A 19,439-nucleotide genomic window follows, 5' to 3' on the forward strand; every position below is an offset into this window, starting at 1 on the left:
ACAAATATGCCCCCAAACCATGTGTCTGGTGGAGAAAATGCCAGACCCTGGAGGGTCATGGAGTCTCTCTCCACATTCTTAAAATAATCTTCTTTTGAAGTCCTGCAAGGTCTCCAGTGTTTAGGTTTTATTGGTCTGTCCTGTACTGTTCTGTTCAATTTTATTATACCTGATGATATAGGCAACTCTTTTTAAGGTAGCAAGAGGCATTATGTTAACCATTGTTGACCACTTGGTATTCTGTTTGCACATCATGTACTATGTCCATCCTTTGGTTTTGACTAACTCCATTTTCTTTGTCACATTTGGTTTTATTCTCTTCAAAAAAAAGTAATAAGAACCGTGGGAGTAATAAAACCCCAAATGTGTAATTGTTATTGTAAATAAGAGAGGAAAAGAAAGTGTTCTAAAGGATATAACTGCATGTATATTTAAGTGTGTAAGGTAGAAAACCATATTACTAAGCTTTTGTTGGATCATTGAACACAACAGTTTGCAATCTCACTGTTTGAATGTCCACTTTGTATGCTTTAATTTTGTAACTTGAACAACTATTTCAAGATGACAATATGTAATCTGTTAACTAGTGATTTCTGTTTATTTTTTTGAAATTCTGTATTACTTGTACCCTTTTACTATTTTGTTTTCTCTTTAAATAAAAAAAAAATTTAAAAATGTAAAAGTGAAGACAATGAGAAAGTGACTACAGCTGAGTAGAAGAGGAAAAATCAAGATAAAATTACACCCTGAATAAAGCAAGATGGACTATCTTGAAGAAAGCCAACACGAGGTGAAATCAAAATTCTTAAAAACAAGAATGTGTTTCAAAAGACACAAATATCTGCAAAATCCTTCCACTGTGCTCTCAATACTCCTGTTTACCTTTTTTTTTTTTTTTTTCCTTTCATTGTTTTGTGCTCTACCTGAGACTCTCCTTGATGCAGGACAAATCAATAGGGTAAGCTTTGAATACAAATTCACTGAATATAAACATTATCATAAGGAAATGAAGATCCAAAGACAACAAGTATAGCATTTACTTTCTAATTTGGACAAAAATAAATAAATTTTGAGAACATCACAACCCCAATGAATGCGGTTTGGTAGTTTCCTGTGTGGAGAAGTCATTAGGAAAATAAACATTAGCTAACAAAGTTGATTCAGAGGGAGTTCCTTTAACCTCAATTCACATTCTTATCTTTAACAGACAGAGGGCACCTTTAAATAGGAATAAATCTTCCTTTTATAGGAAAAAAAAAAAAATATATATATATATGTTCCGCTTCGTTTCACCTGACAATGCTTGTAGCTGCAAAGGGTGATCAAACGTACGTTGAATCTTTAAATTCAGAAAAAATATTTCAGGAAAAGACACATTTTCATTAATCTCCCTCAAAATATTCCTCATCCCTTCACACACATTTGTTCCATTATTTTTGCCACTTTCTCAAGTAGTTCTGGGAGCTCTCCCCTGTAAGTGTCTTTGCCACCTGTGACCATAATTGAATGAAAAAAGTAGAGGAAAGGAACCCAACAGAAAGGTTTGTAAGAACATCACAGTATCTCCACATCCACCTTTCCCATAAGATCCTCTACCATGCAGCTTCTCGCTCATCTCTAAAGGTAAAATGTGTTATCTTTTGATTCATGTACACATTGGGTACTAATCAATTCAGAGTAATTAGCATATCCGTCTCTCTAAACTTTCATCATTTATTTACCAGGAGCACTTTCAGCTTCCTCTCACCTTACAGTTTTGAGACACGTAATGCACTACTGCTAATTACATTCAGCTTGTTCAGTCACAGAACACCAGGACTTAGTCCTCTTGTCAAGCAAAAACATTGTGCACTTGATGAGCTTCTTCTTCCCTACCTCTTCCCTACTTGCAAATATCTGCCCTGTTGTAAGAAAACAAAGATCAGAGTGGGTTTCCTGTACTTGCTGTTTTTCAGGTATCTTTAAGATACACTGCCTCAGTCTACCTCCCTCTTTTGCCTGGTATTTTCCAATTTATTTTTCATCTTTATTAAATTTCCTGTATTTTATATTTCACAAAAGTGCAATCACACAACATTTTTCTTTTTGAGTTAGATTTATTTCACATGGAGTTTATAAATTTTCAGGGTCAGGCATATTGTAACATATAGCAGAAATTTTTGCCATATTATGATTGGAAAATTACCGATTGCATGTTTATGCCACATCACATTTATCAGTTCATCTTGTCAGAAGTGGTTGGGTGATTTCTATATGCTATTGTCTATTGTGAACAGTGTAATGATGAACATTACTGTAAAAGTATTTTTTGTATGATTATTTTGTTTTATGGAGTCCATGCCTAAGACTGAAACTCATGCATCATGTGATAATTTTCTCTTAACTTTAAGAGATATCTGATACCTCTTTTCTTCATTAACTCCACCTATTTATTCCTATAAACAAAGTAAAATGGTTGTAATTTTCTGACCTTCTGGCTAGCACTTGTGACACTGTGACATCTCTGACGTACTGGTCAAATTTTTTGTTGGTTTCATTAATGCTTTAAAGTAGATATGAAGTTAATTCATTAAGATTTTGAATTAGATTTTCCTAATGATGATGATGTCAATCATCATTTTATACCCTAATTGTGTATATGCATATCTTGTTTGAAGAAATATCTGTTGTAGACTTTGCTGATTTTAAAGATTTAATTGTCATTATGTTGGCAAATAGTAAGGCATTTTAAAACTTTATTTTACCATTACATGTTTGTAATACATGAGTATTACATTCATCTTAGGTAGATGGTACATGTGTATAGCATGTCTTAATTCCTTTTACTGCTCTTCCTCTCTAAACTCCCTTTCCCATTATTATTATTATTATTATTATTATTATTACTACTACTACTATTACTATTCTTATTTTACCTCATGTTTATGGTCTCCAATGCTATGGTTTACTTATTCTGGATATCAAACTTTCATCAGATGTATGATTTTTAGCAATAACTCCTATTCTGTACATTGCCTTTTCAGTTTCTCAATAGTACTTTTTGATGGACAAAAAATTTTTAATTTTAATTATGTTCAACTTGTCTGACAGTTGTAGTTGTTGTCATTCATGCTTTGATGTTCTGGTTAAAGTCTTACTTGCATATTCAAAGTCACAAGCCCTTATCAATGCAGCTTTCTTTGAGTTTTATGGTTTCAGTGCCTCATTTGCTCTACTATCATTTATAGAATAAATTCTCCTTTCTTTGAGCCTGTTCTCAAAAACACTTGACTGACTAGAGATGCAGGGATTTATTTCTCTACTATCACTTTGATTCCAAGGACTGGTACATATATTCATAGGCTACCTTTATCTTTGTTTCATATGACTTGCTTTTTACTTTGCTTCATATGACTCTTGTCATATGAAGCAAGCTTTATAATTGAGAAATGTAATTATCAATATTTTTTCAAATCATTGTGCGTGTTCAAGTTATTTGTAACTTTCTCTATTTTAAAAATGTTTCTGTAAAAAAACCTTAAAAAGCTAGTGAAATGTTAATAGGGCACTATGTTGTTTTCTTTGGGTAATTTTGATATTTTAACCAAATGACATCCTCTCATCTACTAGCATCATATGTCTGTTATTTAATTTGGTCTTTAATTTTCATCACCAATCTTTCACACTGTTATCTGTAGTGACACTTACCTTTTTGCTTAAATTCACTTCTAAGTATGTGTTCTTTTAGATGCTATTGTAAATGGAACTGGTTCCTTAATTTCCATTTAAGTCTGTTAATCACTGACAAGTGGCAACACCATCACTTTTTGTGTCCTTGTCCTTTTAGTTAATTTATTTACTGGCTTCTATACCATTGTTGTGTATTCTTTTCACTTTCTTTTTTACAAGAACATGTCATTTATGAATGGATTTTTTTATAAAAGTTCCTCTTTTACATTTCAGGTACATTTCATTTCTGTTGTCACATCACTGCACTTGAAACATTAAGTACAAAGCTGAATATCAAGGTAAAAGAAAGCCTGTTTATCATGTTCCTGATATATAAAAAAAATATAGTTTCACAACTGAATCTGGTGATAGCTTTGTGGTTTTCATAAATGGTCTTTCTAATGCTGAGGTAGGTCTTATCTATTCATAGTGTTTGGAATGTTTTCATAGTGAAATGCAGGAATTTTTCAAGTGTCTTTTCTATGTTAAGATAATCAGGTACTTTTCCCTCATTCTACTAATTGTGTGATAAATAATGTTATATATTGAATTTCATTGATTTCTGTATGTTGAATGATTCTTGAATTTCTTGAATTTGACCAAAAATATTATTTGGTCAAAGTGTGTAATCCTTTTAGAATCCTGGTTGATTTGATTTGCTAGCATTTGATGAAAACTGTTGTTTATATATTCTAAAGTGGTAGTACTTTGAATTTACCTTTCTTGTATTAATCTATTTTAAGGGAACACTGGCCTTTAGAGTGACTTATGCGTTCCCTTCACTTCTTTTTTTTAATTTTTGTTTTGTTTTGTTTTTGTTTTTTGGATGTGTTTGGAACACATTGTTAAGGATATTCCTTAAAGATTTAGTAGAATCCACATGGTCCATCTTCTGGTTTTAAATCTGTTGATGACAGATTTCTGACAGTCATCTCTGCTTCTCCAGGTTAATCTTTCATTTGAGCAACCAGAAAAATTTCCATGGATGAAATGATCAGAGGGGCATGCAACTTAATTTGGTCATAATATCATTCTCAATTTTACCTTGATACATTTATTTTACATTTGTCGAGTCTGATGATTTTGAGGACAGATATTTGTAATCAAGGTCTTGACAAGATCTGTTTTTTTTTTGTTTTGTTTTGTTTTTTTGTTTTTGTTTTTGCCTTACAGGTAAATTATGCCCCATGCCTTTCTTCTAGTGTCCACTTGGTAGTCTGTTACCCTTAGCATTCTTTGATTCATGACAGCATAACCCAAGTCTCTGCATCCATCTTTACCAGATATTACCCATTGTCTTTTCTTGCCTTCTTATAAGAAAATCATACCAAATCATACTAGATTTATACCATGCTCCAAAATTACCTGTTAACTAATTTCATCTGTAATAATATTAACATTCTGTTAATTTTCTCATTGCTGAAACAAAGTATCTATCACCCAGAGTTACAAGGAGAAAGGTTTATTTAGGCTGGTTTTTTTTTTTTTAAATTTTAATTTTAATTTTAATTTTTATTTGTGTGCCAGGGATCAAACTCATCACCTTGCATTTGCCAGGCAGGCGTTTATGCCACTGAGATAAATCCCCACCCCTTTGGCACACATTTTGTAATTCTGTACTCATCTGTCTCCAAGGCAGGGTCACTTGGGAAAGGATCTTTGCACAGGAGAATCAGTTCATGGTGTGGCAGAGAGTAGCAGCATCAGCAGCTTTCTTTCTTTCTATTTTTTTTTTTTTTTTGTACTTTTATATTCTATCCCAGGCCACATGCCCATCAATTGGTGCTGCCAACACCTATGGCAGAGTTTCTATTATACACACCTACCAGGAAAAACATATATTTTGCTGGGGACTACATATCTCAACACAATTAGTATGATTTATAGAAATAAATAACATAAAAGCTATGCAGAATATATAGTATGTTAATGTTAACTGCTATTAAAATTAAAGCACAGGAGTGAAAATAAGTGTCATCCTCGAGAGAATTGTCAGTCAATTTATACATAAGGAAAATCTTAAATGATGTGAGACAGTATTGTTGCATGAATATATATGCAACAAAGTAATATATTAATTATTGTAATTAGTGCAATTGTTACTTGAAATCAAAATATAACACCCATCAATAGCGAAATCTTAAACCATCTTAAACTTTTTAAACTGTTTAGCCATTTCCTAAAACTCTTGATTTTAATCTGTAAAATTCTCTGAAGAAGAATATAAAGACCCTTATATGCATACTTACATCTCTACATTCTTATATCCAGTATTTTGGTCATTTTAAACTTAGCTGCTTTGGCTATCCTGAACTGAATTTTTCTCCTGGTTTAGTTGCCTAAGCATTTCTTTCAGAAACACAATTTTCGTAAGTTTTCTCATCAGATTACCCACAAGGACAAAAAAGTTGTTAATCTCACATGAATAGTGGTCTGCTACAACTTTGTACATTTTAAATGAGAGCAGAATTCCTGTTTAACTTTCTGATATTTTTTTCATATTTTAATGTCTCTGTGGAAGGAGTGAATCATATCCATGGGATTGCCATTTGAAGTGAGACAGGTGAAGACTGGAGCTTACCTTTCTATACCTGGAGCTACTGGCTTACATGAATCCTGGGCTTCTGTTGATTTGCTGTTACCTATATGAAAGTAGTAATTACTCTGATTGGCACACGCACGTTTGTGTGTGTGTGTGTGTGTGTGTGTGTGTGTGTGTGTAAGACAGAGATAGAGACAGAAAGAGTTCTGTGTCTCTGAATTAAACCCAAGATTGCAAGTTGTAAATATGTAGCTGATACGGTGGCTAAGTCTGCTTTGAGCTCCTGCCAATCAAAAACCCTTTGTGGATCGATGGCACCTGTATTTGTACAAAGTCCCTGCCAAGCTTAAGGAATTTAGTATGGGGGAAGTGTTAGGGCCTTCCCTACAATTGGTAACCTGGCATGTGCTCCCTTTTTAGGAATTGGTACTAATGCATGCTACTTCTCACTGCAAATTTGATTGGACTAGCAAATAATTTTATGCAAAAGGTGCTAAACAGAATCCTGGCAATGTCTGAGCATTAATAAAACAAATAGTTACTATACGAATAATACTTAACATTTAATAGTTCTTCAAATAAATGACTGAGCTCTTAGTGGAAACTAAGGGCACATACCCAAAGATGAAACTATATATTTTGTTATTGATTTTTTGTAAAAATGTGCTCGATTACATACTGCACAGATAAAACTCAAGACAGGAGAATTGGCTAAATCCCACAGAAGAGATGAAAGACATTTTAAAGCAGTAAGAGTCTGATCACATATTGCTCAGGATCATCATTAAGACATGAATATCAATTTGTCAGAGCCTTCCTGTACCTTAAGCAGACGGTGCATATGCTTGAGATACATTTGAGTCTATTGAGAACAAGATGAAAAGGTGATTTTAGAAATGAGATTGTGCCAGCATCCTAATTTATAGAATGTGAGGAGAGGTCAGTGTCTTGGAAAGACATCCTGACAAAAATAAACGAGGCAGTCTTTCACAAAACGCTACTTCAGCAACATTTTCTATGTCTGGATTATATTGTGTGGAAAAACAATATTGATGACAATAATTAGAAAACCATTAATGAAAGTTGAATGCAGAATGTAAAATTTGCAGACATTTTTTTCCTTACATATACATGCACAATTAGATTTTATACCTTAAAATATATGCAAATATATGTAAAAATTCTAGTCTAGTATATAAACTCTAAGCTAATGTCTCCTTAGTATACACTGGGGAAGTGTTCCGGCCATCCACTATTGCTGGTAACCAGGGCACATGCTACCTTAGGAATTAGTACCAAGTCAACCTGCATGCCAAGTCACTCTGCTTGTGTATCTTTGCTAGAATAGTCCTAAGCAAAGTGCCAGAGTACTTCCTGGATTTTTATTTCACTTTCTTCAATTTCCTTTACCAGTGGTAAACTGCAGTCCAAAAACATTAATGGAAAATCACAGAAATAATGAACTCATGTTTTCAGTTGCCCTTCATAGTGGCATGAGGAAGCATACTGCCATCCTGTTCCATCCTCCTAGGAGACAAATTGTCACTTGGTCCAATGTATCCACACTGTATATGGTCCCTGACCTGTGATAGTTCAGAAGCTATATTCAAATAAGGTTGATTAAGATATGAATTTAATCTCTTGCTATTCTAATTTATAAAAATTGCAACAAAGAGACATATAAGAAAGAATTTAGCATAAGTTTCTGTATTTTCTATCATTTCTGAGATCTAATAGGGATCTTGGAGTATATCCTGCACAGAGAGGAGAGGATTACTGTAATATTTCAATATCTACAAGCAATTTAAAGGTCAAAGTTTCCATGTTTATTATTTACTTCTGAAATTTAAACTTGTTATAAAGAATCATCATAAATAGGCAAATACTCTACCACTGAGCCATATCTCCAGCTTTTCTGTTGTTTTTATTTTAAACTAATATCTTCCTAAATTGGCCAAGCCTGCTTAAACTTGAAATCCTCCCATTTCATCTTCCTGTATAGCTGCAATTCCAGACATGTGCCATTTTATCTGGCATTTATTTATCTATTCAGGTAATCTCTTAAAACTTTCCCCTTTAAGCATAAGTTATTTTAAACAGAATTCATTCAGTGATTGTTTCTTTGCCAGGTCACATAATTTAATGTTCCTTAGCATTCAAACTAGAGTTCATATTTTGTTTTTAAACCAAGCTACTTATCAACATTAAAATTCTCTCCCTTCCTCTCCATCCTTCATTCTTTCTCTCAGTGCTTTCTTTCCTTCTTTTCTTCCCTTTTTTCCCTCCCTTCCTTCATACTTTTCCTTCTCCTATCCTTCTTCTCTTTCTTCTTTCCTTCCTTTTTCCTTATTCATTTCCTCTTTCCTTTTTTCACTTTCTTCTTTCATTGTTTTTGCTTTTCCTTTCCTTTCCTCAACACTCACCTGTGTCAGGTTTCTTTCTAAAAATACACATTGTAGAAAATACACACAGGATTTACAAATTATTAGTAATCTGAAATTGCCTTAGTTTTGCCAATAAGCTGCAAATATCAAACTGTTATTATTGCAACTATACTTAAACATTTTCACGTTTAGTAATGAGACAAATTAAAGTCTTTTTTTGTTTGTTTGTTTGTTTTACTAAATTACTTTTATGAAGTAATTTCTACTTCATGAAAGCTCCAGAACTTTAAATTGAAAAATTCCGGTCAGTAATCACCATCTCAATATTTTTAAGTAATATATTATCAAGGGTTACAAATATATTATTAGGAATGAGTGTTAGTGATTTTTTTTATGTGACTACACTGTAAAGAACAATTTTAATTTCATGAGTCTGTTTGTATACCTGTAGGCATCTATACAGAGGTGCTTTGTAGAATATATGCAAAACTTTTAAGAATAGTTCTATCAATTTATTCATATGATAAACACCTTGTATCTTTAAAGAAAATGTCTTATAAAAGAAGTAAATATTTTTAAATTAAGTATTGATGAGAAAATAATTATCTTATTTAAAATGGTTATAATTTATTTTTATTTGACAGTATTCAGTATAATTTATCATATTTCATTTTTTGTCTTGGCCAACAAATTTGAGCTTAAAAACCAGTTTATTGTTAAGCACATTATACAATTATCAAAAAGAAAATCTGTGAAATATTTGCATTGGCTGTGAATTTCTATTTTATCTGGCTACATTATTGCCATTCATTATTAGAAGCAACTGCCTAGGCGTTATGTTCATTTAAGTCAGTTTAAGTCAGTTCATTTAAGTCAGCAGTTTCAGCTGCACAGACATTGCTCTGTGAAGATAAACTTTAGACATCTGGGATTGTAATATATTTTACCTGATTTTTGCGTTACTTTTTGTGCCTATAGAGATTTGCATTCATTAGTGTCACTGAATGTCTACAGATTACCTTTGAGTATCTAACAGTGACATGTACTTTTGATACATTATGCGTATGAGATTAATAGTCTTGGGAAGCTTAAATTGTATTAAACTTTTATTAACTAAGGATTTTCTCTATATAATACAAGAACTCAAAACTCTTGACAGGTAACATGACTTAACAAAGATTAAATCTTTACAATAAATTAAAAATCACTTTCATATTGGAGTTAAGGAAATAAGCAGAAATAACTTTCAGTAAACTTCACTTAATGTCTACTATTTGGGGATATATTTTCTTTTAGCACTCATGAATTGAATAATTTATTGTTATCTGTAAATATTTTCTTTGAAATAGTTTTAAATTATAACTTCTGATGAAACATAAGATACAAATACATGTTATTTTAAATTAAATTATTTTTCTTCATCAGAAAATATTTTCATGTTTCAGTTAAACTCACATACTGCAATATCAAGATTTGTTGTTTTGTAAAATTATCTTGTAAATAAACAAAGACAACATGAAACACTGTATATTTCACTTCTTTTGTTTTTGAAGCTGGAAATCAAATTAAGGGCTCATGCATGGTGGACAAGTATTCTACAACTCTGATACATGTCCTTCCCTTTTAAAGTTTTATTTTGAAACAAAGGCTCACTGGGTTAATCAGGCTTTGTTTGAATCTATGATCCTTCTCCATCAGCCTATCAAGTAACTGGATTACAAAATAGAGTCTATAGTACACAATGACATTACTTTGCTTAGTGTGTTTTCACTCTAACTTGTATGTCTAACACCATAAAAATCTCATTTAAAAGCATATTAAGATGAAATTGTACTGGAAGATAAGAGACCTACTTAGCAATTGTTAATTGCCTTTAGAAATGAAAAATTACTTCATGCTCTTCCAGAAGCATATGTACCAGTGCACATTAAGAGTTATATAGAATAAAGAAACAATGAAAAGCTAATCCTATAATACATCTAATGCATTAAATTTCCAGTGCATGAGATCTACCTTTTTTATATTTCTCTTTCTTTTCTTAATCTTTTTCTAGTTTTTTTTATGTTTCATTATTAATATCTTAGCATTTAACACTTATTATTAGTGCAGGTATAGATATCAGATGGACCTGAGTTCCAGTCTTTTCTAAACCAAGAGTTATCTGAGTAAATTCAGAAAGCCATATAGTGGTTAAAAAATGAAAAATAAATATGTTAAAAATAATTGGGTATTTTAAACTCAAGTGCTATAATTAGCATTGAAAAACTATATAGAAATTGTGTATCATACATGCATATATTATTAAGATATCAGCATACACTGAATACATCTTGTAATAAAATATTGTACTAAGACATTGAGCAGTTACACCTTCATACAACTCACATTTACAGTAGTGCTGATGAGAATAGTCATGTGAGGTAATAACTTGTCATACACTGCTATTTCAATCTTTAGAATAATTTGCTCATGTGATAATTTCATAGAAGAATCTATTGGTGATAAAATACTTTATATGACAGAGCTATTACATGATAAAGTTGATTTTTAAATCTGTGTTGGATGAGGTGATGCCATGCTATTCACTGAACAGTGAACATTTTTATATTTTTTAATTATAATGAGAAAATTTATTTATGTATCTATATCTACATATGATCTATATATCTAGTTAGCTGTCTATCTTGATCTTTTCCATTGCTGACAAGTAATTGACATTTGCAATTCAAAAGAAAATTATTTAGGCTTCCAGTTTCAGTGGGCTCCTGTTTCAGTGGCTTCAGTCCATGGTTAGCTGGTTCACCATTCAGAGGAAAGCTTGCTCATCATTAAGCATACAGCAAAGGGAGCAGATAGAGACAAAAATATACTTATTCAAGTCACATCTCTGGTTCCCCAATCCTCTGTCCAGTTGACATCTCTGAACACACAAGATATTTGCACAAGATATTTAGATCTACAATGTGAGATAAGCATAAGTTAAAGAGCCATACCTTGGTAACCAACTACTTTGAAACTTCTGAAATTTAGAATTTAGTGCACTCTCCTATAAAAATTTTGCCGCAGTACTTTTTTTTTTGATATTTGTTATGGTTTGAAAACTGGTGGTCATCTTAATGCCAGCTGGATTACATCAGCATGCATTGAGAGAAGATGCTCCACCTGAGGAGAGTTGTCAGGATAAATAGGTGGAGAAGAAGAGAGGTGTGGAGAGGGATTAAGTTGTTAAGGAGGCATTATGGGTTCTCCTATGAGTTGCTGTCTGAGCTGTTGGTTCTCCTGGAGAAGCTTTGGTCTTCACATCGCGCATTGCTTCCTGGCTCCGGGAGGGGAAGACATGTGCTGCCTGGTCTCCAGGATGAACTCGTCATGCTGCTTCCTGGCACATACCCGACTGTGCTTGTCTTCGGAGGAGCTCAGGGCCTCCGTGTCGCTGAGGACAGCTGTGGTGCCTTTCAGGACAGCCCCGCTCTTTGTTGTGAGTGTGACTTCTTGGCTCCAGCGTAGAACCCTCATCCCACTAGCACAGCTCCTTCATCCTGCTGGCATAGACTTTCTGGCTTCCACCACTGACCCTTGGGTCTTCCCGGCAAGAAGCCGTAAAAGAGACTGGTGTGAGTCTTTCTTGTGGGCTCTGGACTTCCAGTTGGACTCATGGAGGCGTTGTCCTGAGCTCTGGGTTTTTATCTGGACTCATGTGGGACATTGCCATGGGGTTTAGACTCTTGACTAAAATGTCTATGTCGTTGGTGTTGCGGATAGATTTCCTGCATTCTCCTGTGTTAACTTCTGGTGACCATTATAAAAATGTTATGAACTCCATGTCCTGATCTGAATTGTTCTCTGTGTACAGCCCCTGACTACAACAATACTTGATGATCAAGCCAAAAGTTTTAGGTGTCAATTGCCTGATTACTCATTACATTTTCCGCCTAATACAATTTCTTTGATATTTATAAGTTAGCTACTTATTATACCTCCTGGGAATTGATTAAAGATGATTACTAAAGTACTACTATATATTGAAATTATACTGAATGTGGGCAATTTGTAAATTCTAAGTGTTATAGGTGACTTCAAAAACATTCAGTTTATAAAACTGCAGTTTATGAGTTCCATTACAAATGCATAATCAATTGTTATTCAATTGTTCAATTGTTATTAGTGTTTTTATTATATGGCTACACTCTAAACAAAAATTTTAATTTCATGTGTCTAATTGTTATTCATTCAATTGTTAATCAATTGTTATGTGGTATGCACATAAACACTTATCTGTTATATTGGGATGACGTGATAGAGTCTTTGGAAAAATAACTGCAATATCAATTACAGTTGTGGGTCTACACTCAAAGCAAACTCTGGAAATGAGTTCTACACACAAATCATGCTGATTCTTTATATAGAACTGTGGCACTTTAAGCAGGAAGGAGATAGTGGCTTAAAAGAAAATCAGGAAGGATCAAAGTAGAGATGGTACGCTCCCTGAGAGGTGAATCATTTCATGATGGAGAGATGAATGTTTTGGGACTCTTACTATCGGAAAACCAAAAGGGCACATATGCAAAGTTGAGGCAAGTTTGTCTGATATTAGCAAGGATTTAATAGCATAGTTATGGTCAAACTGTTTTGGAGGAATATATTTTAAAAAGTAAAAATTGTAAGAGTATGGAAATAAAAAAAAACTAGATGTACTAGAATAAATTATTGGGATTAAGAAGAAACTATAAACATGGACAAGAAAGACCTAAATGACATTAATAAAAGTAGAGCAAACTCTGTCATGAACTGAATAGAAATGGCTTTGTAGACAGCTCTTTACTCATTGTTTCATCAGTGCTTGTCCTGAAATCTGTTATCTTCAGAACTACTGTTATTTGAACTTGGACAACATACCTAAGTGTATAATATAATGTTTATTCATTTTTTCCCTTACTGGGCAGATTCTTCCAGCGAGGCATTGATTTGCACACTAGAGACTTGTAAATATACTAAAAGCAGATGTTGCTCTTACTATTATTAAAGTACAGGCATTTAAACTATAATATAGTGTGATATATTTAAATGCAAGTCCAGTGAAAACATACAGAAAAATAAAAATTATCCACTCTTCCTTTGACAATGGTTTTTATAAGATGAAGCTGGTTTGTCCTAAATTGTAGATTTTTTTTTGCAAGCACAAGATATAATCTTTAAAGATCTAGTATTGAAGGAGAATATGCAGCTTTGGGAACTTGAGGTAGTACAGTAAGGCTTTATAACAATCTTTAAGGATAAAGTAGGGGACTGATAAACTACAAGAATGAACAATTGTCAGAATCTTATAAATACCTTATGTAATCTACTGGTTTTCAATACATGAGAAAAGGGACAAAGAACATGGAAAGATTGTTTTGGTTGCACTGTGAAAGACGAATGAAAAAAAGGCAAGATGGAAATAAGAATATGCTATTCAGCTGTGTCAAGACAGGAGCAGATGTTATAGATGACAGGCAAAAAGATAGATAGATGATAGACAGGATAGATAATTGATAGGTGGTTATTTAAGTGACAGGTTTCATCTCTATTTCTGAGAGACAGACTTTGTTTTCTACCATGAGAAAGTCATAAATGTCTAAACTTCAGGTGTTACACTTATAAGAAATAATTTCTTCCCTAGCAATAGATTCTTAGCTAGCAATTTGTGAGAGTTTTCAAAGATTTTTAGCCATATAAATTAATAAAAAGCCTTTCACATTGTACTTTAGTCTTAATGATGCTTTCAAATTTTATGTCTTCTTGTCAGAAAACACAGATACAGAAGTCCTCTCTGAAGATATCTCTGTCCCTGTCTTTCTAAGTCTCTGTCAGTCTCCCTTCCTCCTTCCTTCATCCTTCATCTCTGCTACTAATTCAATTTCTCCAACTGAAAGCACATGATCCTCTGCTTGCTTCTGTGGTACTTAATAAAATCCCACATATTTTTCTGAATTCCCTACAGCATAAGCTGATAACTGGATGCAACATTTATTATTTTCTAATAGACCAAAAATAATGAATAGTGCAATAAACAGCAGCCCTTCTTTAAAAGCAGAAAGAACATATCCATTCCTGAGAATCACCTGGATATTTTATTAAAGATTCTTTACCAGACTTTTTCAATTTTGATTCAATATATCTACCACACAGTACCTGTCTAATAAGTTCTAGTCTGCAGATTCCTTTGTATCATCAATAGAAAGAACTACTACCAAACTGAACTGTAACACAATGTCTCTAAGAAGACTAACTTGTTCCATCACTTTGATTCTCATCTTAAATGGCACAGGGCTTGCTGACCCAAAACCCAAGTATAACCAATCTTCCTTTTTTCAAATCTTATGAAAAAAAGTGACTAATATTTTATTCTATGAACCTCCTACTGCTTTACCCAGAGACTGTATTCTACACTCTTTAGATATTGTCCATGATTATTATTTTCAAAAATGAAATCTAAAAAACTGTCCAATTTTCTTCAGCATTTCTAAAAGTTGCAGTATACTATTGTAACTAAACCAGACACCAGAGACGTTTTTGTTATTGGAAAATTTTTGTCATTTTATTTTACTCATTCAAGAGGATACTTGTGTAGGAGTGACCATATGCTTTTAAGCACTATATAAAGACCAACATATTTAATCTTCTTGAGTATCTGATGAAATATGCACTGCTTTTATTCTTGTGCTACAAACATGGAAAATGATGTATAAAGAGATAAAAATTCCCAAATTCCCAGACTCGACAGAGAAAATGATGTGGGTGTAGGCTCCATACTCTCAGCTAGTATCTTCTAGTCTCTTTCCACTCTGTATAAAATTCACTAGAAATATATGTTATGTAAGATTCTATATGTTTATCTCATGCTAACAAACAGTAGATAAATGTATGTAGGGGTTCGAATGGCCATGGGAGTATGACAATAGAAAGAGATGGGGCTTCCACTAGAAATCAGTTCCCCACTGTACCTTGTGTTGTGAATGCAGAACTTCACTTTGAATAAATCTATTATGGTTGTGATGCAGAACAGAGATGGGAAAGTAAATCTTTGTCTCAACCAAATGGACACATACCACTGGGGTACTTGAAATATAAATCATTTCTGGAGTATAAATCATTTGTAGAAAAATAGGGGCTATTGTGACAGATGATGCCTGTGGTGTTCCAGGACAAAGAAACAGGCACCGATTACCTGACTCTAGGCATACATGGAAAGCAGTGTTTACCCAAGTGATTCTTACAGGATTCCTGGATTGGCATCAGTAGAGAAAGTCTGAAGGCGATACAACAATTCCAATAAGGCAAAAGGAGCAGGTACTCAAGCAATTGAAGGGAGAAAAAATAAGAAGTCACCAAGAACAATGTTCCAAATTTTGTTAGCAATGTCTTATGCCACCTGTATTATGTGTATTATGTCACTTGTAGCTTTAAATATTGCAATATTATTTTGTTTTTATGGAGCATCGGGATGGGCTAGTTGAGAAGAAAGTAAAATCCTTAGAGAACCAATGAAGGATCCTGACCACTCATTCTTACTGTTCCGTTATCTCTATTTGTGTTTCCAATGCATTTCATGACTGTGACAAAATAACTGAGACAATCAATTTAAAAACAGAAAACATTTATGTTTAGACTCACAGTTACAGAGGTCTCAATTCATGCTTGGTTGGCAGCATTGCTTTTGGTCTTTTGTTGAGATAGAGCATAAAGCAGGAGACATGTGACAAAGGAGGTCTTTTCCATTCATGGTAGTGAATGGAAAGAACAAAAGAACAGGGTTCGAATGACCCATTCAAGGTCACAACTGCAGCAATCAAACTTTTTTCCACTATGCCCCATTTTTAGAGGTGCAACCAACTCCCAAGAGGGCCGCAAGCTGTAGACTGACTCTTCAGCACATGAACCTTTGTGGGACATCGTAGCTCCAAACTGCAACACAATCTGCCCACTGAATGATGCACTTCATTCCTCCTGCCTCCATATTTTATTTTTATTTTTAGTCTGGGTCCTAAATTGCTTTTCTGGATTCCATACCCAACCACTGTTACCTGACCCACTCCCACTTATGAATAAATTTTGGATTTATTCTGAGACTGGTCTTGGTATGCATGTATGTATGAATGCATGTTTGTATGTATTCATTTATTAACATTTATTAGTGCATGTTTACAGTACATAGTGATTACAGTTCTTGTGAGGTGATAAGTACTACCTAACATTTCTGCCATCATTCATGGCACTGAATTATAACAAAGACATAAAAAGCACACAGTGACAGATTCCAGAACTTCAAACATCAAAGCTTTGAAACAGGAAATGAAAATAAATTCTTATTCTCCAGTACAAGCATAAGAATCAATGATTTTATAAAAAAAAAGTATTGTACTTCACAACTAAGAAGAAAATATCTTTGTACTGTATTTCTTCCTTCATTCAACTTAATTTTTCCATAATATCACATATATTCTAGTTTTATTGCTCAATGTCTGCTATTATATCCCTACCAAATTACTCTCACCTTATTGTATACTATACTTAAGACATCAATGGTCACCTAATATTTTATATAATTTTACTGCAGTATACATCAGTTTTCTTATCAAAACTTGATTGCAAATACTAACTCTTTCACTGTCTCAGCCAACTTTTTCTTTCTTCAATGTATTCATTTATAAAATGTGGTATGTATAATCCAATTTAGATAATTATGGATGTTTCTTAAAATGGTATGCATAAAAATATCTATGAAAAATTGAAATATAAAAGCATATTTAATTGATCACATAACTTTCTCTTTTATCTGATGTGAAAAAAAGATGTATGATATTTTGACAGCTATGTTTGAATATACAGTATCAAGCCTGAGGGGAATAACCATGGATACAAATTTTGAAAGAAAGAAATAGTCTTACCCTTGATGATATCTTTCCGTTTTCCATTGAGTGATAGGCCAATCCATCTTAAAAGTGCTATTTATGTAAGCACTAAAAATCCTCATATTGCAAACACCTTCTAATTGAGATCTTTGATGTGTAAGTCAAAAAATTCTTATTTCATAATCTTGAAAGTGCAACTTGTTATTTAGCAATACATTAAGCAAATCTGCATATGTAATAAAATGGGGAGCGAATTGCACTGGTTGAGGTATTGTGCTTACCTTCTACATAAAAGATGTCTTCAGGGCAAACCTAACTTCCAAGGTTTATAAAGATTTTTAGTCAGCAATGTTTCCAGCAATTTAATGAGTAAGGGATTTTGACAGTGAATCAGAAATTTAAGCAACAGTATAAATGTTTAAAAGCAAGAATCACGAAAAATCTCACCCAAATTTCAAACAATGAGAAAAATAATAAATCATACTATTTGTTTATTTGTAAGAGCCATGAAATTCTATTCCTCAATTTAAAAAACTGTATCAACTTTACTAGTAAGATCAGTTGTCAAACCAGTAAATAAAACTAATTTATGTTCTGTTTCATTATTATAAGGAAACTCAAAGTGGTAAAAATGATTTCAAATTTCAATTCGTTAAGACTATACTTTATGACTATCTAATTATAAAACTCCATGATGACTCTATAGTGTTATAAGTGGCTGTGATTCCCTAAAATGTGAATGCTGAAATATGAATCACAAAGCAAATTGCATTTAAGAGGTAAATAGGTGGCAAGAGTAGAGCCTTTATGAATGAGATTAATGCCTGTAAAAGTGACCCTAGAGACCCCTTATACCTCTTTTAACCATAGAAAGTTAAAAAGTGAAGTCCACACTCCTCAGCTTTAAATACGGTTCTCACTAGAAATGAATCATGCTAGCACAGGGCCCAAATCTCAGATTCCTGGCCTAAAAAAATTCAGAGAAATAACTTTTGATTGTATGTATGCAAGCCAGTCTATGATTCTTTTTTTCTCCCACCCAAACTGGAAAATATACAGAGAAACACAAATTCTAAACAACCAAAATCCAACCTGCAAGGCAGAAGCAACTATTAGCCAAAAAAAATGGAAATCAGACACATTTGTTGGAACTTCTGAATTCCTTTGTGTGGCTTGGTTATAAAGGAATTAATATCCTGTATTGGACACAGATTCTTTTCTGTATTACTTTGTTACTCCAGGCTTTCAGTGCCCAATGTCTACTTGCCTTGTGTTGAGTTGTTGCATGTACAAAATGCCTTTTAATTCCTTTCTCCCATCACTTTTCATCTGTTCCCTCCATCCTCCTTCCAATTCTCAATTCCCTTCTCTTTTGAGAAAAAATTATTTCTTTATTTCCCATTATCTATCTTTTGTTTCACTATCTATCCGATTTGAGTTTCTTATATAAGAGAAACCATGCAATATTTCAACTTGTGTCTCTAATTTATTTCACACAACATTATATCCTCAAGGGGCATTCATCTCCCTGCAAATGACTCAAGTTATCTTTGCTTATGGCACAGTACTACTCAAGATTTTGTAGATAGTACACTTTACTTTTACATCTGCTGGTGTGTTTACGGGCTGCTTCTAAAATTTAGCTATATGAATTGTGCTGCAATAAGCATTGATATCCATGGATCACTACAATAAGACATCTTTAATTCTTTTGGAAAGATGTTTTCAAGGGGGAATGATTGACTCAAACTGTATTTCTAGTTCTAGTTTTTTGGGAAATATCCAGTTATCTTCACAGTGCTTGTACTAGTTTATAATTCCACCAACAAGGTGGACATGTTCGTTTTTCTCCACAGCCTTGTCAGCATTTGTTTTACTTGATTTTTAAATGATAGTCATTGTTTCTGGGATAAG

This window comes from Cavia porcellus, unplaced genomic scaffold (genome assembly GCF_034190915.1).
Source record: "Cavia porcellus strain 051 isolate PalLab524CR breed Dunkin Hartley unplaced genomic scaffold, mCavPor4.1 scaffold_4, whole genome shotgun sequence".
In the NCBI taxonomy this organism is placed as follows: Eukaryota; Metazoa; Chordata; class Mammalia; order Rodentia; family Caviidae; genus Cavia; species Cavia porcellus.